This window comes from Schistocerca gregaria, chromosome 3 (genome assembly GCF_023897955.1).
Source record: "Schistocerca gregaria isolate iqSchGreg1 chromosome 3, iqSchGreg1.2, whole genome shotgun sequence".
Taxonomy (NCBI): Eukaryota; Metazoa; Arthropoda; class Insecta; order Orthoptera; family Acrididae; genus Schistocerca; species Schistocerca gregaria.
In genome coordinates this window covers 607,545,387-607,566,810 of record NC_064922.1, presented here as the reverse complement: position 1 = coordinate 607,566,810, position 21,424 = coordinate 607,545,387, and the positions used below count along the sequence as shown (strand labels likewise).

The window sequence follows — 21,424 nt, the reverse complement described above, 5'->3', positions numbered from 1 at the left end:
GTTACAAACGGAGACAGCCACAGACAGTATATAATATCTGCGCCCGTCCATAATTAACCTATTAGCAAGTATCTTCAAGCGTCGTTACGACCATTGTAGTTCGTGGAAGAAAATTAATGAGAAGCAGGAACTATTGTCTCCATGTACACTTGCATTACCACAGTGCTCGAGTACTTCGCATAAACGCTGTAAGTCGCAGAAGAAGTTTAACGACACGGGGAACGCTTACGTTCGTCGTTTATACGAGCAAGGGTTTCAACCGTCACAGTTCGTCCGGCTAATTGCTGTTCAAGAAAAGCCTTTATGGCTCTAGAAATTTAGTTTCGCCACCTCGTGCGGGGATGGATAAACGAGTGTTTCCACATTAGCTTTCATAATCTCTACACACGAGTGTTTATCACCGCCACCATACGTGTGGCTAATTACGGTTCAGACTCGGCTTCACGACAGTAACATTTTTAAACCAGTCGTTTAGCGTATGGTGCGGAGATGGGAAAGCGAATGTCTCCACGCTCTCTTCCATAACCACGCCGCTCCACCTGGCTCCCACTGTATCTATCAGTGGGCGGGCACTACATCTGTTGGCACGTGTAGGAGAGTAATCAAGGTGAGTAAAGTAAAAGCAGCTTTGTTTAAAAAGGTAGTTTATCATCCATTTTAACAGTAGTGATACATCGTCAAATGCTTTCGTAACTTTATCACTTACAATCTTCAGAGTTGAGAACTGGCATCCTCTGTCTTCTTGTATTCAAGAGATTGCACTGCTACATACTCATCTGTTATAATCCTAACCGTTTTCCACTATGTATGATCGAACATCTTCAGTGTTGCTGTTAAGTCCGTGTATTGAATACCAAGTGCATCGCATCGGTTCCAGTGGAAATGATGCGCCAACCACAATGTCGTTCATCGTTGTTTTCAAGCATGTAGCATTGGGAAATAGGTTTTGCGGTGCCACAATCGTACTGCTAGAACGATGAAAGTGACATTTTTCACCATAAATAAACTATTGTCGTCATGGAATCCTGGTATATATACGCACGGTCTGTTCTCTCAGACATGTCGGAATCAACATACATTACGTGTAATCCGCAGCTGTGATATGTAACATGTAAATTCACGATGGGCGATGGGGGGGGGGGGGGGAGGAGGAAGAAGAGGAGAGAGAAGGAACTATATATAGGGTAGTCCATTGATCGTGACCGGGCCAACAAATATCTCAACAAATAAGCGTCACCCAAAAAAACTACAAAGAACGTAACTTACATAGCTTGAAGGGGGAAACCAGATGGGGCTATGTTGGCCCGCTAGATGGCGCTGCCATAGGTCGACCGGATATAAATCACGTTTTTTTACAAATAGGAACCCACATTTTTATTACATATTCGTGTAGTACGTAAAGAAATATGAGAGTTTTAGTTGGACCAATTTTCGCTTTGTGGTACATGGCGCCGCAATAGTCACAAACATATGGCTCACAATTTTAGACGAACAGTTGGTAACTGGTAGCTTTTTTTAATTTAAAATACAGAACGTAGGTACGTTTGAACATTTTTTCGGTTGTTCCAATGTGATACATGTACCTTTGTGAACTTTTCATTTCTGAGAAAGCATGCTGTTACAGCGTGATGAGCTGTAAATACCACATTAATGCAATAAATGCTGAAAATGATGTCCGTCAACCTCAATGCATGTGGCAATACGTGTAACGACATTCCTCTCAACAGCTAGTAGTTCGCCTTCCGTAATGTTCGCACATGCACTGACAACGCCCTGATGCATCTTTCAGGCGTTATCGGTGGATCACGATAGCAAATATCCTTCAACTTTCCTTACAGACAGAAATCCGGCGACGGCAGATCCGGTGAAATTGCAGGTCATGGTATGGTGCTTCGACGACCAGCCTGCCTATCATGAAATATTGATAAGATGGGAGCCAATTATCCTTCCTCCCATAATGACGCACCATACATTAACCCGCCTAGGTCCCTGATGTTCCACTTGTCGGAGCCATCGTGGATTTTCCGTTGCCCAATAGTGCATATTATGCCGGTTTACGTTACTGCTGTTGGTGAATGACGCTTCGTCGCTAAATAGAACGCATTCAAAAAATCTGTCATCGTCCCGTAATTTCTTTTGTGCCCAGTTGTAGAACTACTCACGACGTTCAAAGTCGTCGTCATGCAATTCCTGGTGCACAGAAATATGGTGCAATCAATGTTGATGTAGCATTCTCAACACCGACGTTTTTGAGATTCCCGATTCTCGCGCAATTTCTCTGCTACTGATGTGCGGATTAACCGCTACAGCAGCGAAAACACCTACTTGAGGCGAATCAGTTACATGAATGTGTGGTGTCTGTTCTTTCATACGTCAGACACAACACGTTCATATAACTGATTTGCCTCGATAGGCAGTGTATCCACAACTTTCAGCGCGGATGCACATTTACGTTCAACTTCCTGCGCGAACCTAAAATTGGTGAGAATGGAGGAGATGGAAGAGGGCTGTGGATAAGTGGCACTAGGTGGGAATGTGGGTTGTCTGGGGAGCGTCCGGTATTGCCCAGGCATTCACGACGAGTACTGTGTCCAGGTGGAGTAATGGTTAATGCAGCTGCCTGGTAAGCGGATGTTCCCATATTCATGTCACAACCCAGCATGCATTTTCACTCAATGCTGCTGATTCCCCGTAAGGTCCCAATGCAGCTGATGTTATTAGTTCCTTCTCTCTCCTATTCTTCCTCCCTCCCCCTTCCCATTGTCCATCATGAATTTACATGTTACATATCACAGCTGCGGATTACACGTAGTGTATGTTGATTCCGACATGTCTGAGAGAACAGACCGTGCTTTCATATAACTGATACGCCTCGATGGAAAATAAGTCTACAACATTCAGTGTGGATCCACATTTAAGTTCAACCTTTAGTGGGAACCTAATATTAGGGAGCATGGAGGATGTGGCGCTAGGTGGGAATGTGTGTGCTGCCAAAATAATCCGTGTATTTGCGATAAGCACTGTGCTAGGGTGGCTCAGTAGTTAATCCAACTTCCTAGTAAGTGGGAGATCCAAGATTCGAGACCAAGTGTGGCACATATTTTCACTCATTGCCACTGATTTCCAATGCAGCCGATATCATTAGTTCCTCCCCTTTTCTTCCCTTTCTCCCTCCCTTCAATTTACATAATATGTATCAGAGCTGCAGATGCCACATGGTGTCTGTTCTATTGGATATGTATAAAAGAACAGATACCACACGTTCATATATTTGGTTCACCTCTACAATGTTCTCTGTCGGGACATATTTGAGTTCGACCTAATTTTAGTGAGATGAAGGAGATGGGTAGGGACTATGGATAATTGGCGCTTGAGTTGGCCAGGGAGCGTCCTGAGATAGTCTGCGCATTTGCCGTAAACACACTGTCCAGGTGGCACATTGGTTAACGCTACTGCCAGGTAAGCAGGCAATGCAGGTTCTGGTTCCGGTCAGGCCCACATTCTCATTCGTCACTGCTGCTGCTGCATGAAGACGTGATGCAGCTGACACCATTATTTCCTTCCCTTTCCTTTCTTCCACGTCCCTTTCAATGAACTTAATACGCATCACAGCTGGGGACAATGTATGGTATCTGTTTTTTCAGACATGTCCAAAAGAAAAGACGACATGCATTCGTATAATCCATCGATTTATTACGTCTTTTGGCTCCCTAAATCTATTCCTGTGGATTTTTCACATTTATTACTATTTGACTTATTGCATTATCTCCTCCTCCTAAAGACGTTATATCTGGCAGATCAGCTAATGCTGGTAAGAGAAATGGAAGAAATTCACCTGGAATGTTGTGTAGGGGTAGAACACTTCTCATTTTGATTTGCCTTTTTCGTCTTTTCTGCGTTACGAGCCTTTTCTGCTGATGAAGATGATCTAATGCATTTTGCTACACCACCTTCGAAGTTTGCAGGACTGCGAGAGGCATTCATAGCTCGTCAGCAACATATCCATGCACTCAGTTTCGTTTCTCCACAAATTACACTACTGGAAATGGAAAAAAGAACACATTGACACCGGTGTGTCAGACCCACCATACTTGCTCCGGACACTGCGAGAGGGCTGTGCAAGCAATGATCACACGCACGGCACAGCGGACACACCAGGAACCGCGGTGTTGGCCGTCGAATGGCGCTAGCTGCGCAGCATTTGTGCACCGCCGCCGTCAGTGTCAGCCAGTTTGCCGTGGCATACGGAGCTCCATCGCAGTCTTTAACACTAGTAGCATGCCGCGACAGCGTGGACGTGAACTAAATGTGCAGTTGACGGACTTTGAGCGAGGGCGTATAGTGGGCATGCGGGAGACCGGGTGGACGTACCGCCGAATTGCTCAAAACGTGGGGCGTGAGGTCTCCACAGTACATCGATGTTGTCGCCAGTGGCCGGCGGAAGGTGCACGTGCCTGTCGACCTGGGACCGGACCGCAGCGACGCACGGATGCACACCAAGACCGTAGGATCCTACGCAGTGCCGTAGGGGACCGCACCACCACTTCCCAGCAAATTAGGGACACTGTTGCTCCTGGCGTATCGGCGAGGACCATTCGCAACCGTCTCCATGAATCTGGGCTACGGTCCCGCACACCGTTAGGCCGTCTTCCGCTCACGCCCCAACATCGTGCAGCCCGCCTCCAGTGGTGTCGCGACAGGCGTGAATGGAGGGACGAATGGAGACGTGTCGTCTTCAGCGATGAGAGTCGCTGCTGCCTTGGTGCCAATGATGGTCGTATGCGTGTTTGGCGCCGTGCAGGTGAGCGCCACAATCAGGACTGCATACGACCAAGGCACACAGGGCCAACACCTGGCATCATGGTGTGGGGAGCGATCTCCTACACTGGCCGTACACCTCTGGTGATCGTCGAGGGGACATTGAATAGTGCACAGTACATCCAAACCGTCATCGAACCCATCGTTCTACCATTCCTAGACCGGCAAGGGAACTTGCTGTTCCAACAGGACAATGCACGTCCGCATGTATCCTGTGCCACCCAACGTGCTCTAGAAGGTGTAAGTCAACTACCCTGGCCAGCAAGATCTCCGGATCTGTCCCCCATTGAGCATGTTTGGGACTGGATGAAGCGTCGTCTCACGCGGTCTGCACGTCCAGCACGAACGCTGGTCCAACTGAGGCGCCAGGGGGAAATGGCATGGCAAGCCGTTCCACAGGACTACATCCAGCACTTCTACGATCGTCTCCATGGGAGAATAGCAGCCTGCATTGCTGCGAAATGTGGATATACACTGTACTAGTGCCGACATTGTGCATGCTCTGTTGCCTGTGTCTATGTGCCTGTGGTTCTGTCAGTGTGATCATGTGATATATCTGACCCCAGGAATGTGTCAATAAAGTTTCCCCTTCCTGGGACAATGAATTCACGGTGTTCTTATTTCAATTTCCAGGAGTGTATTTTACTGACGCTAAAGCTGCAAGATATTGTCCTAAATCAACGGACTTTTTTGAACGGATCTGCTTAGCCCCATCACGTCAAATACGATCTTCTGCGTGACATTCTGTAACATCTTTGGTTGCACTGTATGACGTATCATGTACTTCACAAGCTTCTTCGAAGTCATTAACGCCTTGCTTAATCTTTCTACAGATTTTTTCCAGATCCACCGTAATTGTATGTTAGTGTATGCAGTTCTACAGGAAGTTTGTCGAGAAAGCCGGCCGCTGTGACCGAGCGGTTCCAGGCGCTACATTCTGGAACCGCGCGACCGCTACGGTCGCAGGTTCGAATCCTGCCTCGGGCATGGATGTATGAGATGTCCTTAGGTTTAAGTAGTTCTAAGTTATAGGGGACTGATGACCTCAGAAGTTAAGTCCCATAGTGCTCAGAGCCATTTATCGAGAAAATTACCTGTCCCTTTATATGATGCTTCTCCTAGCGCTCATGCTTAGGAACTGCGCGGTTTGGTGGTTTAGCTTTGTTATTTGCCAAGTCTTAAGTACTAATCCAACTATCACGTGATGATGAAAATCCTGGCCATTACACAAGTAATCTATTTGCTACATGCCTAATGATACATTCCACGTGTATGAATATCTTGCTACGTTAAGAATAGACACAATCAGTCGTCAGCTGCACAACTTTTTACTAAATTAACTTCTTGACTGATTTCGGTAAATTAATTTACCCACCTCGGGAGATCATACAATTAAGCTTACTTCGGAAAGCAACCGTCATGCTAACTCTGGCCGACAGAGTCCTACAAAAAATGTGTACAGAATAAGAATTTAGTGATTACTAGAGATGGATTACAACTAGCAGTAGCTTAATAACAATAAGTGTATAGTAGGAAACAGAGTGTAAAAGTACCTCAGCTAAAATATTTTTAGATATTGCTGTCAAACAGTAAAAAAGTAACGCAACAAATACCAGGATATGGTGACACACAAAAGAACTTTGCATCGTAAGTAAAATATCAAAAAACCACGATACATATAACGATTAGCACCAATAAACTGACAGTTTGACTACAAAAAATTTCATTTATATAAGAAGAAAGGTGTGCTAGTGTGGCTAAAAGGTTGCGAAGATTAAGCAAAATGAGGGGGCTCGTGTCTATAACATAAGTCAAACGAAACTGACCATCTTTCTTAAAGAAATGAGAGACCATTAAGACCTTATGTCGCATGATTATCAGGTGTATGAATTTTTAAACAACTGTGCAGCTCCTGCACTCCTAACTAGATTGTTGATTTTAGCTAACAATTCCTCCTTGTCATAACTCTGGCTCTTGTTTATGTTTTCGTGTTCTGTTTCAAGGTTACGTTATCTAGTTGTAAAACTGCTGGGTATTGGTCTTTCCTAAATAATGTATTTTACATTTCTTCCGGTGACCTTGTATTTCCATTCTTTGTTTTTTATGTCTTCCCTAAGAGACTATTTTCTTCCTGTGATTTCTTATATTCTTCCTGTGATTTTTCAGTTTTCTTACTGAATTCATCTTCTGCTTCTTTAAGGATCTGACGAATTGATTACAGGAAATTCGTCGGATTCGCGCACTTTGGTTCTATATAACTGTTCACTGTAGGTGATGTCGGCTGTGTTCCATCAAACGACATTGACGAAAAACCTTGTTCTGATGTGTCTCTTACTAGTTGTAAAATTCAGCAAGATTGTGGAAACTTTTGTAAGCTTTCTGTAGACTGTGATGACTTATCACCGACCGACTCGACTTCAGAATTGGCGCCCTCATTATCCATCGTTTGTCCTTTCCATTATTGCTCGCTAAATTGGTTAATAATTGTCAAAAAAACTCTTGGTTTGTGACAGCATTGTCAATATGTAAAACTACCGACGTTTCGGTCACTGTTACAAGTGACTTTCTTCTGGGTGTTTTTTTTTTTGTTGGTTAAAAGCAAAACCTGAAGGAGGTCACTTGTAACAGTGACCGAAACATCGGTAGTTTTACATATTGACAATGCTGTCACAACTAAGAAATATTTAAATGTGACACTGGCCTCGGAATCCTACACTTATGGTTAATAATTGCGGATCCACGCAATTCCCTGCAGTCTCATGTATAATATTGGTAGTTAATAATTGCTCAATGTGGACTATCTCTTCGTGTGTCAACCACCTATTTCGTAAAACCCTCTGTTGTCTTGTGGTATGACGGAGTGTCACATTTTTCCCTGTTGTGCCAAACGTGAAGAAATATTATTTCTCGGAAAAAACTTCTGCAGTGACCAAACAAACGAAAAAGACTGTACTATCGTGCACTCCAATACTCAACAATAAATGAAATCCGCACAGATACTGCACTATTATGGCAATTGTTTACGTAATAAAGTAATCCATAATCGTGACAAAGACACAAACGAACTATCCTATAAGAAAAGGTCGAAATATGTAAGTCCCCGACTATGTGTTTCTGTATGAAATTTAACCCAACTTTAACTCCCACAGTATGAAAAGTCTATGTATTACCAAAACTATATAACAGGCTCGCCCAAACTGTGCCCCTGGGACGCTACCGCCCGCGGCCAGCGCCCCGGGCGAATTCATATGTCGCTGCAGTGGCCGAGCCGTTCCGCTTAGCTGGCCATGCGGACCACCCGACCGCCGGCCGATAGATATATTTGTTCGCCAGTTTTCCCTTCGGGCAGTGCCATATCCGCCTGAAGGATCGCTTTCTTGTGCGTAAAACTTTGGATGACTTTTACGGCTGTCTTCCACGAGAGAAATATCCTCTTTTGTACAAGCACGCGGCCAAAGTTCTCTCAATCTTAGGATCCACGTATATTTGTGAGCACTTTTTCTCTCTTTTAAAGCTTGCTCAAAGTAAGAACCGTTCATTGCTTGGCGATAAAAATTTGACTAATTCTTTGAGGTTACCAAGCCTAGACAGAATCGTTTCCTCGAAAAAGAGAAAAGTGTAAAATGTTAATTGTCTTCTTTACCAATGTTGACTGTAAGAATTAAAGGGCTTTATAATCTTAATTCCATTTTAATAAGTTTTCAAACTTGGTCAGTTCAAATGATTACTTACAAAACAGCAAAATAAAGATCCCATTTCTAAACTCTGAAAAGGGATACAAAAAATTGTAGCACGAAGTATAACGAAAAATACTTACTTGTAACTACTAACAGGAAGAATGAGACTCTATATCCCTTACATAAAGTTAATTCTAAAATAATTTTGTTTTTGCGTTAGATCTGACCGCGGGACAGTCCAGCGCAGAGCCGTGCTGTGCGCCCCCTCTCCCTCCCTCTCTCTCTCTCTCTCTCTCTCTCTCTCTCTCTCTCTCTCTCTCTCTCGCTCCTATGGCGGCACTCTGTCGCGAACGGGGCGCTCAACTACACTGCCTTGTGCCCGCGGGCCGCGAGCGCGCCCGCCGGGCGCAATTCTTGGATGAGCCTGCTATATACGCTCAAATTGCTACCTAACTTAAACTCGTATGCTAACCTTTGACTAACCAGAACCTAATGGGAACTGAACTTTTACTGGTCTGAATACAGCTTATCTTTATATTAAATGCGCAACTGAAGTAAGACAATTATCTGGCACTATTCAAAATTTCAATTAACGTCGCTTCTTGACTACATTTTTGCAGATTTCTCGAAAGCACAACTGCAAACAGCAAGCAGGCAGTGGCTACGCTAGATTACTATTTCTTAAATAAAATTATCAAACAATATTCAAACTGTTGCATACCACATGACGCAATGTGGTAATGCATAATGATAAACCGTCTTTCAACAATGGGGTGGGGAGAGTAACTATTCCTAAGAAATGATATTCCAAGACAACGATTTTAAATTAAAGTATGTATTCAAAAACACAGAGTAAAACTTCTCATGATCTTCACACATAACATTGGTCTCTGCAATGCTGTGTGAACAAAGTGAATAATGATTTTAAAAGGGTACATTTTTAACGGAAAAACGGATAAAACGGATAAAAACCAAATAGCGTAATCGGTTGATATCTTAATGTATGACTCAAGGAAGTGGGGTTGCTTTCCTCTAAGCTCTGAGCAAGTGAACGAAGTTAACTAGCTGTAAATAATCATTCCGACAAACTAGCTGCCCAGTGCTGCTGTCTTACCTTAAATTTATTCTCGTAAAAAACATTATTCAAAATTTATATTGTTTTCACCTTACAATGTATGCATCATATTCATCCTTACAGTTCTTTACAACAAATCTTTCTACATTTAACAGATACAAAAACTGGTTCAAATGGCACTAAGCACTATGGGGCTTATCAGCTGAGGTCATCAGTCCCCTAAACTTAGAACTACTGAAACCTAACTAACCTAAGGACATCACACCCATCCGTGCCCGAGGCAGGATTCGAACCTGCGACCGTAGCAACCACGTAGTTCCGGACTGAAGCGCCTAGAACCGCTCGGCCACTGCGTCCGGCTAACAGATACAATCACAAATCAATATAGCGATACTGAAAACGTCCATAACCTACCACACTTCAACTAAGGATGTATCAGACTGTCCGAGAGGCAAAAACTGTGCCACAAGACCAAAGACATAGAAACATCGTAACAAAAAAACATTTTCGCTGGTATCTACGTCATTTCTCTTTGGCAGCCTGAGAAGTATTCATTAAGCTCTCGTAGAGTCATGCGTCCCAGTTTGTTGGTAGATATAAAGGATATAAGCGGAATAAGAAAATAATATGGAAATATCGTCGTTCATCTGTTTTTGGCAGTCTCTTCAATACCAGACTCTGCTTGGTGTCACAAGGAAGGTGTTACTTAAGCACACGTGTTGCCAAGTCACGGTTGTTTATCTCTAAGTAAACTAAGATTAAGGAGACTTTATAACACTTGCATGAGCCGGCATTTTCGCCACCCGTGTGGCCCCGAGATATCGGCTGTTCTTCGGAGGGACCCCTCCAGCCGTGACGTAACCGAGGCGAGCTGCAGTGCCGAGGTCGGGCGTAGCGACATAAATGCCGTAACAGGCACGTCTGCTTTCGGATGTCAGCCGATTGCACTGTCGAGATCCATTGCTGAAGTCTTCGCCAGCGTCAGTACACATTTTGGTTGCGTTGCTGGTCTGGAGTACTCGCGGGCAGGTGAACTGTTATTCAGGTCTCTATTTACATGCTCTATCCTTACCACGAGCTAGCTATATAATTCGAGGACTTTCCTGAGGAACCTCACGCCGGATGGAACTGGCGATGGATGCTTGGCTCGATACATTGATGCCTATCGTTTTTTCGATCATATTGCCCTAGGCTAAGAAACAATTATCACGGCTATGAGAATACAGAAGTAATGATTGCCATACCCTCTTGCTGCAGTACCGTCTGCTCAGTCACTGCACTCCCTCTCGTTCACACTCACCTGTCACGCATCTACCGAAATATCATAGAAGTAGTGGCTCCCAACAAATTAAAATTTTCTCTGTTCAGTTGTATAACAGAGTCATCTTCTCAGACATCTTTTCTGTGACAAGAACGCGTCTCTAGAAGGGTCTTCTGCGAAATCTCAAGGAACTCATACACTTGCCCGTAGATCACTAGGCTCAACTTCCTCTTCCCCTCCCCCTTCATCTTTCCCTCCCCCTTGTCTACAGTCTTCTATAAAAACAGTCAGCTCTTTCACGAGTTGTGACATGTTCGTAATGAGGTTTGACAGCGATCCAGGAAATACTTGTTTTGTTATAAATCCAGGCATGGATCACAGAAATTATATTAACCAGGAAATTAATGTCGGTCATCTGTTACCATCTTCAGATAATGAGTGAATCCAGTACATTGCGTTATTCGTGGCATTGCTTATATAAATGGTACAGCTGCGGCGGCGCCATTCTTTCCGTCCCTTTACGACTGACCTGCACCTACCTGTGAACTTTGTCTCAGCAGATTATCATTAGGAAAGCCGAGTGAAACCTACTGTACTTCGACGTGAACCAGGCTACATTTCAAGTCACTAATATTACGTTTCGGGAGAAAGTTTTCACACAAATGAAAGTTTGGAAATTTTATCAATTAATATATTGTGAAACGTAGGTGAACAAGTATCACTGCCAAGCCCGTGCTAGTCTTAACACAGTCACTCACAATCCCTTTCACTCACGTTAGCAGGTTAATGGTGTTGCATTTCCCGAAAACGTAATAGCTACAAAAATACTGATTGTTTTTTATTATAATGGTCGCCAAATATTAAGTCTGCCGGTACCAAATACAGTCACAGTTTTTAACTACCGACCTGCTCAGTACGCCAGGCGGAATATATGTCTTTTCTCGTCACAAAATTCACTTAAAAATTCCGAAATTTCTACACGCCCTTCGGAATAATTATGCCATCACTTTACCACACTTTTGATGTAAGAAATACTGCTAGATCCGGCAACTTAAGTATTCTCTACCAGCAGAGAAAGGCGCGCGAAGAATATTGCATTACCATTGGTCAGTTTACTCAACAGCCAATAGCAAAACAACATTCTCCCACGTTAGTCCGCGCTTTTCATCAATAACCAGTCGCAAAATAGTAAACCTAACGACTGCACTTTTTACCGAAGTAATTATCTAATATGCTGAAGTTTTGCTTATGCATAAAGACATTCACTATTGTTATTTATACCTGGATTAACTTTCCCTTTACCATAAACTTACTTTACAAATCTATTCTACAAAAATCCCCTTTGTTCATATCCATACTTCTTTGAAATGTTCCCACACCAAATCCTACTACACAACTCGTTAAACAATTATCTTCATATTAACATTAAACCACACTCACGCATTATTCATACTGCTAACACACATTTATAACATTTTACATACACACAAAGTCATTATAACACTTTATGAAAATACGTGAACAGTTCATGAAAAACATTCCATTACTTTAGTGCACTCTAGCACATTCGAAACTAAAATCACAGTCCCCCTATCCAATATTGTTCTCTATCGGCCGACACAAACTACGTGCGCGTCCAGTCTCGCGTCACCAACTGTCACTATTCAGCTCAGACAAATCTCCCATTTAACCGCCTCGGCATACGGCGCTACGCCTCACACCCCCTATGATTATAAAATTTCATTCCAAAAAATTTTAAAATTATACTAATATCGATCCTGATTTAAAATTACAAAATATATTACAAAAATATTCTCATTCTCATAGACTAAAATCACAAATCTCTTACTTAGGACTTGGCAGTCTATAACTAACCTAGTCTTAAATCTTTAATTTCCTTGATAATAATCCTTTCTTAGTTGAAAACGTTTTTTGCAAATGTCACAAAATATTCCTAACATTTAATTTTTCTTACATCTACTTTTTGAATGTCTTTTTTCAGGCACTCCAGTTGGTGTTCTACTATTTAATGATAGTATTTTGTCCTAATTTAAAAAAAAAACTTCACATAACTATCGCCTCTCTATCACACACTTTTCCGTGAGTCTTGAGTATGGCACCTTGCATTGTAGCGTCCATAACACACCTCCGTTCTCCATTTATTGGTCCCTCCATGGTTTATATGCATTGCTATCCCTGAAATCATACTTCCGTTTAAGCCTACTTCCTTCACATGCATCCTAATATACAATTAGTTATTGTACAGGAGATTATTTACTTTTTTTACTATTTAGTTTAATTTTAATTCAAATGAAAGTAAATTAACAGAGTATTGCTTACTCAAATCAGCAAGATCAAATCTATTCGAAAATCTTTTCTAAAATTTTCTTCTTTTCTGAAAACTTAATGAATTTAAAAGAATTAGTTGCTATTGTAAGCAGAGGTTATATAAATTTTTTTCTGTTCAGCTTTCTCTTAACTTGAAAATATTTAATGGTAAAAAACATATTTCCTGCAAAGCAATTACTTACAAACATTTTTATAGTACATAGTTACCACCTTTTATGTAGTGTCTCTTTTTCCACATCTTCCTCATAGTTTCACCACTATGTAACAGCACTCAAGAATTGTATTTACAAAATATACATATATTCTCCACATTCATTCATACTCCACTCGTAAAATTATTCTTCACCTAGATCTCCTTTACTAACTGCCCTTGTCACATCTGGTTATTCTCATATTTGTACATGTCACTCAGCCTTCAATCACAAACTGACCCCCATCTCTCTCACCACAAAGTGTATTTCATATTAATCCCATGACTCCATCTTACAACTAAGAAGCGACCTTCCCTGATAGAGAAGAATATTATTGAAGATAGATTCAGCTCAGAATGATTAGAAGAGGAAGACTGGCAATTCGAAAAAACAATCCCCCATTTAATCATATTCTGTATAAGTTCCCTAACAGCTTACCTGTGTCTTTCAGCGATAGGTATAGTTTTCTTTCTTTTTTTTTCTTTTTTGAAAAAAGGAGTGTAATCTTTTACATTTAAGTAGCATTCGTACCCCTTGACTAAGCGAGGTTCATCAGAAAAAAAAACATTTTTATGATCTAGTAACACTACTCTTAACCGGTCCCTTTGATCCTCCTCTAAATCTGGCACCTCTTTCACTTGTTGCTCTATTTTGTCTTCTACCGCCCACATTTCCTCAGGGTCCACTCCCAAATCATCTCCATACTAATTGTAGTCCCACAAATCCTCTGTCGTCCTACAATACCTAACTGGTATACTGGCTACTACTTCATTAATCGCATAGTCTTTTCGAAAAAAAGGGCACAACCACATCTTTCCGATTTATTTCAAAAATTATCTAACTTTCTTTAACATTTAATCTCCATTTGTAATGGTTAAAGAAATCTACACCAATCAACGTTTTATACGCAGATCAGGAATTATAAGTAAGTTATGGAATACTCCAGACCCACTTATTTTCACTGGCAACAGAACTTCATGTCTAACAGGTTTTTTCACTTTTCCAGTAGTTACAATAATCTGTTGGTTGGTTGGTTGGTTTGGGGAAAGAGACCAGACAGCGTGGTCATCGGTCTCATCGGATTAGGGAAGGATGGGGAAGGAAGTCGGCCGTGCCCTTTCAGAGGAACCATCCCGGCATTTGCCTGGAGTGATTCAGGGAAATCACGGAAAACCTAAATCAGGATGGCCGGACGCGGGATTGAACCGTCGTCCTCCCGAATGCGAGTCCAGTGTCTAACCACTGCGCCACCTCGCTCGGTACAATAATCTGTACCCCCATTACTGGCATAATTACAAGATCACTCCCTTTTTGCAATGATTCTAATCAACCTTTACTCACAGCAGATAAATAACTACCTGTATCTGCTAAACACTGTACCTCTTCATCACACACCCGCAGACTAATTGTTGGTTGACTCGATACTTTCCTTTCTTTGCTAGTATCAGCACCCTCCTCCAACAAGTTGTCCACAAACTTTCTTCTATCGAAACCTTACCTGTTTCCGCAAATTACACAGATTTTTGCAGAATCACCTTCATCACTTTTATCCCCAGTACTAAGTATTCTGTCCACTAGTGACAACTCAAAATTCACTTCTGGCGCTTCGCTATTCTCCATTATAGCCTCTCTCTCTTCCCTTTCTTCACTATTAATTAGTGGACCCCCACTTTGGTCACCATCCTCCTGCTTCTCCCTAATTGCCTCACAGATGTCATTTATAGACGCTAATATTTCCTCCACACTAGCATCACTAATTTCCTGTGATTCTGCAGCCTCTGTACTTTCTCCTTCCTCAGAACATGACTCGACTTCAACTTGGTTGCTAACCACTTTCTTGCAATCGGATTTTGTCACATCTTCCACTAATACACCATCCCTCTCGTCTGCAATACAGTGCTTATCTTGTTTATGTCTATCCAAAAAATCCGCTAAACCTCCATTAAACGTACAGATTTTTACGTAGCTCGTTTCGTCTGTTGCTACTACCTTCTCCTGTACCTCCCATACAGTCCCTGTCTCATTACTATTAACACATACAAAAGGTTTTGGTAGCGGGCTCAGACTATTACTTCCTGTCTGGTTAATACTAGCCCTTTCACAGACGGCATTTAGTTTGACGGATTCTGTAATTCAGTATCCTTTCTTACGTTTCCCCTCTCTGCTGTTGCCTTTGCGCAGCATCATTCTGTCGCACTAGAGAATACGATCGATAATTGTACACCTGCTCCCCATTACTTCGCCTATTATCTGAAGGATAGCGCCACCTCCCGGCTACTCTGCCCCTGCCATTTCCACGGAACACGCCAATTATGTTAATGTTTACATTATGTCGCGGTCCTACATCATTTGGTGGTCTGTCATTACGATTTGCATATTCCTCCTCATGCAATAACTTCTCAACCCTCCCCAAATGACGAATGAACTTACGCACATCATCCCTCGGCGCTGAAATAAGTTTGTTCCACCAGTGCATAGGCAGTTTACCTTCCAAACCCATAACAATTTGCTCTGGCTCGATTTTGTTGTTTAAGTAAGACAAATTTGTCATCCACTTTAACGCAAACTTTTTTACAGTTTTCCTTGTGGGATTAAGCTTTTCCCCTGCGCAGAAGCTATTTAATAACTCCGTCTGTTTTTGCTTACCCCAATATTCTTTCAAAATTGCCTCTTTAAATTTATCCAAAGTATCATACTGTTAGGTAGCAAGAACACCCCAAGTTATGGGCTCTCATTAGAATTTTGACGTAATAAAACCTATTTTTTGTTTGTCTGACCACAAACTAGGTAATACACGTTCCAAATCATTCTAAAAGATTTTGGATGCATATTTCCTGTTAGATCAAAACGTAAAAACTGTCTGTTAGTGACGTATGACATTTCAGATGATTCTCCCACAAAATTACAACCACTACTGTTAATTCCACGTTTGAGGTTAGTTTCAACTTGGCATAGTCTACTGTCATGCTCATCCAACCTACACTCCTGGAAATGGAAAAAAGAACACATTGACACCGGTGTGTCAGACCCACCATACTTGCTCCGGACACTGCGAGAGGGCTGTGCAAGCAATGATCACACGCACGGCACAGCGGACACACCAGGAACCGCGGTGTTGGCCGTCGAATGGCGCTAGCTGCGCAGCATTTGTGCACCGCCGCCGTCAGTGTCAGCCAGTTTGCCGTGGCATACGGAGCTCCATCGCAGTATTTAACACTGGTAGCATGCCGCGACAGTGTGGACGTGAACCGTATGTGCAGTTGACGGACTTTGAGCGAGGGCGTATAGTGGGCATGCGGGAGGTGGGTGGACGTACCGCCGAATTGCTCAAAACGTGGGGCGTGAGGTCTTCACAGTACATCGATGTTGTCGCCAGTGGTCGGCGGAAGGTGCACGTGCCCGTCGACCTGGGACCGGACCGCAGCGACGCACGGATGTACGCCAAGACCGTAGGATCCTACGCAGTGCCGTAGGGGACCGCACCGCCACTTCCCAGCAAATTAGGGACACTGCTGCTCGTGGGGTATCGGCGAGGACCATTCGCAACCGTCTCCATGAAGCTAGGCTACGGTCCCGCACACCGTTAGGCCGTCTTCCGCTCACGCCCCAACATCGTGCAGCCCGCCTCCAGTGGTGTCGCGACAGGCGTGAATGGAGGGACGAATGGAGACGTGTCGTCTTCAGCGATGAGAGTCGCTTCTGCCTTGGTGCCAATGATGGTCGTATGCGAGTTTGGCGCCGTGCAGGTGAGCGCCACAATCAGGGCTGCATACGACGGAGGCACACAGGGCCAACACCCGGCAACATGGTGTGGGGAGCGATCTCCTACACTGGCCGTACACCTCTGGTGATCGTCGAGGGGACACTGAATAGTGCACGGTACATCCAAACCGTCATCGAACCCATCGTTCTACCATTCCTAGACCGGCAAGGGAACTTGCTGTTCCAACAGGACAATGCACGTCCGCATGTATCCCGTGCCACCCAACGTGCTCTAGAAGGTGAAGCGTCGTCTCACGCGGTCTGCACGTCCAGCACGAACGCTGGTCCAACTGAGGCGCCAGGTGGAAATGGCAGGGCAAGCCGTTCCACAGGACTACATCCAGCATCTCTACGATCGTCTCCATGGGAGAATAGCAGCCTGCATTGCTGCGAAAGGTGGATATACACTGTACTAGTGCCGACATTGTGCATGCTCTGTTGCTTGTCTATGTGCCTGTGGTTCTGTCAGTGTGATCATGTGATGTATCTGACCCCAGGAATGTGTCAATAAAGTTTCCCCTTCCTGGGACAATGAATTCACGGTGTTCTTATTTCAATTTCCAGGAGTGTACTTTCCACCTCTTCTACTTGGTTAGTTAGCTGAAGAACATTTTTGTCAGACTCATCCACTCGTTCTGACACAGTTTTTACTTCACCACTAACATGCCATCTGCTGCTTCGGTGCGCTCCCGTTGCTACTGCAGCCGATGCGTATCATCTTCTTTCTTGAAACTAAAGCAACTCGAAATGGGTTCCGTTCAAACTTGTGCTAGTACCGGTTCACTAAATTCTTTCACTAACGTTCATTGTTCAGTCCATCAAAATCTTTCTTTCGACCACGGATACAAAATACTACGTCTTTAGTGTTTCCTGGCATCGATGCACCACGTGCGGCGGTGCGGTTCTTTCCGTCCCTTTATGACTGACCTGCACCTACCTGTGAACTTTGTCTCAGCAGATCATCTGTAGGAAAGCCGAGTGAAACCTATTGTACTTCGACGCGAACCAGGCTGCAATTAAAGTCACTAATCTTCGATTCGGGAGAAAGTTTTCACACAAATGAAAGTTTGGAAATTTTGTCTTGAATTACTATATTCTGAAACTTAGGTGAACAAGTATCACTGCCAAGCCCGTGCTAGTCTTAACACAGTCACTGACAATCCCTTTTACTCACGTTAGCAAGTTTATGATGTTGCATTTCCCGAAAACGTAATAGTGTTGTGTACATGGTTTCAAGTAGTCAGCGCGTACACAACTTTCCCACTAGAGCATGCCCCGCTAAGCACAACAGCGCAGGCGCAGCGCTAGTCCGTCTCCGTACTACGAGATGGCGCTGTCGTAAAGACGGACCAATTTCTGCTTCCGCCGATCCGCGTATTAATATGTAACGCAGCCAATGAGATTGCTGGCTCGGGAGTGTCATCTTTGTGCCGCCGTTTTCGTGCAGTGTTTTACAGTGAGTGTTCCGTGTTGTGTTGTCTGGGAAGTGTTGCAAACGGCCATCATACTGTCGCTGGGTGTGCTTTTTATCTCTTGTCAACAGAAACCAGATTGTCGCCATGTTTTTTTAATTGTGTGTGTACTATGTTACTTGTCTGATTCCTGTGTCTTTTATTAACATTGCCAACCCCTTTTGCTTTCTGTTTTAACTTCCGCCCTTTTACACTTAAAGTCACCGTTTTATCGCCTGTTTTTCTTGTTTCTTTTCATCTTCCGTTCTTTTCACTAAAAAAAAGTTTGTCGGCTGTAGAGCAGCGTACTAAGCTGCTGCCAGCCCGCCCCCTTCCGGGGAAATTGAAAAAAAAAAAAGAGATTGCTGCCAACGTAGAACATTTTCTCCTCGCGGATCACACTCGCGCAGTGATACCTGAACGCTCGAGGTCTTATATCCAGTGTACAGACCTCCGATTAGTCAGTCTGCAATAGAGATGGGCAAACTGAAACACGTAACTGTTTCGAAACAGTGAATTTGTAATCTAATATCCCTACACATTTTATCATCTTGAATGTCTATTGTATAAGTATGTCCTTATAAACACAAATGAGGTGCGAGATCGCTAATCATATCGCAGAAAGTATGAAACTATTACTTAGGTGTCTTGGCTGTTTCATATTTCCTGCACCAAATGCGCTGCTTTCGTGTCGTGTGGCATTATACTTTTCAATTGGCTGAGGGCAGCCGTAGCTGAAGATAGAAGAACCACCACGAACGGAACTGGAGGTGGGAGTAAACTGCAGAAACAACGGATATTCAACTGGGATTCCCACATTCCGCTAGTATAGGTAATATACCCATCTTGTTAATTTCCATGCACACAAAGGGAATCATTGTGGATAATAGGCACAGTGACTATAGACTCACAAATAACGCCAAATAATTCGAATAAATAACAAAATATAACAGAAAAAATGTTGTCTTTCAAGGTGTTTCGTACCGTCACTATAAATTATCATTGTTTCCCAGCCCTTCCCGTTCACCATTACACTATCAGTGGTATGTCAAACAGATTGCTTGCAATTATACCTACATCAAATTTATGTATATGACTAATAACTGTCACTCTACGCCTTTTTTTATGCAAAATGTTGGAGGCTTACTTGCGTTACTTAATATGACTATTGCACATGAACAGAGAAGCGTATGTTATAAAAAAGTGTAATTTAACTAAATGATTTTCACATTTGTATTATGTTGAATGTGAATAGTATGCGTTGTCTTATTGTTTTGTTAGTTTTTATAAAGCAGATGTTAGGCCATTTCGGAATAGGATAGTCAGATAGAAACGAAGCTTTGTTTTCGGATATCTTAAGCTTCATGCTATTTCTTGTCAAAAAGATTTCGACACTCTTGTTAGTGTTTCATGAAATAGTATCTCGTCCGACACAGAGCGAAATGAAACATCCCTACTCGACACAATTAGTCCGTTCCAAGCACAGGTGGACTGAAACAGCCTTATTTTGAAACAACGATACTGTTTCTGTGTCTGGATCGAAATCGAAGAGTCCGGTTATACGAGAGATGGGCGGAATGAAACGCCACTGCCGGCCGCGGTGGTCTAGCGGTTCTAGGCGCTCAGTCTGGAGCTGCGCGACTGCTACGGTCGCAGGTTCGAATCCTGCCTCGGGCATGGATGTGTGTGATGTCCTTAGGTTGGTTAGGTTTAAGTAGTTTTGAGTTCTAGGGGACTGATGACCATAGATGTTAAGTCCCATAGTGCTCAGAGCCATTTTTTTGAAACACCACTCTTTCAAAACAGTGAACCACAGCCGTTCCGAAACACTGAAACAGTTCCACGTATTGATACACTGTATCGAAACAGTGGCCAAGTCTAGTCTGCATTAGTCTATAGTTAAGTTTCAGTCTGCGCCTGATAAGATTATCATATTCCTGTACACAGCCATGAAGATAAATGTATAGACACTTTGTCAAGTATCAGAGATATGCAAGAATAAGATTAACGTACCAAGACCAAAGGAACATCAGATTGTCAATTGAAACAGCATCCAGAATCAAGTTACGTAATATCTACGTTTTTTTATTATTTTAATAAATGTGTGTGAAAATTAATCAAGTTCTGTTTAAAGTTGGTCACCGTCAACGTACTACTCTAAGCGTGCAGGTGGCTTTTCTATCGTCCCACCTAACGACAGAAGATAAACACGCTACGATAAGACTACGAGACATATTGCTGACACTTGCCTACTTCGTTAGAGCGACAAGTCAAATAATCTGATGGTGTGTGTACCGAAGGTCTTACAGTGCGCTCACCAAAAATAGCTACATAAATACTGACTGTTTTTGATGGATAATGCTCGCCAAATATTAAGTCTGTCGGTACCAAATTCAGTGACAGTTTTTAGCCACCGACCTGCTCAACACGCTTAAAAATTCCGAAATTTCTACACGCCCTTCGGAATAATTATGCCGTCACTTTATCACACTTTTGATATAAGAAATACTGCTAGATCCGGCAACTTAAGTCTTCTCTACCAGCAGAGAAAGGCGTGCGAAGAATATTGCATTACCATTGGTCAGTTTACTCAACAGCAAATAGCAAAACAACATTCTCCGGCGTTAGTCCGCGCCTTTAATCAATAACCAATCGCAAAATAGTTAACCTAACGACTGCACTTTTTACCGACGTAATTATCTAACATGCTGAAATTTTGCTTGTGCATAAAGTTATTTACTATTGTTATTTATATCAGGATTAACTTTCCCTTTACCATAAACTAACTTTACAAATCTATTCTATAAAAATCCTCTTTGTTGATACCCATACTTCTTTGA

General features: G+C 42.8%; 1 protein-coding gene across 2 annotated transcripts in view; it reads left to right on the top strand.

Moving 5' to 3' along the window:
• Positions 1-240: 240 nt before the first annotated feature.
• The window catches only part of LOC126355740 (UDP-glycosyltransferase UGT5-like), a 93,318-nt gene continuing 72,134 nt past the window's right edge, over positions 241-21,424 (top strand). Inside the window, exon 1 of one of the 2 annotated variants that reach the window (XM_050006120.1) lies at positions 241-607. The gene's annotated coding sequence lies outside the window, so the exon portion shown is untranslated. The remainder of the gene's footprint in view (positions 608-21,424) is intronic. The other variant, XM_050006121.1, reaches the window with a different exon arrangement.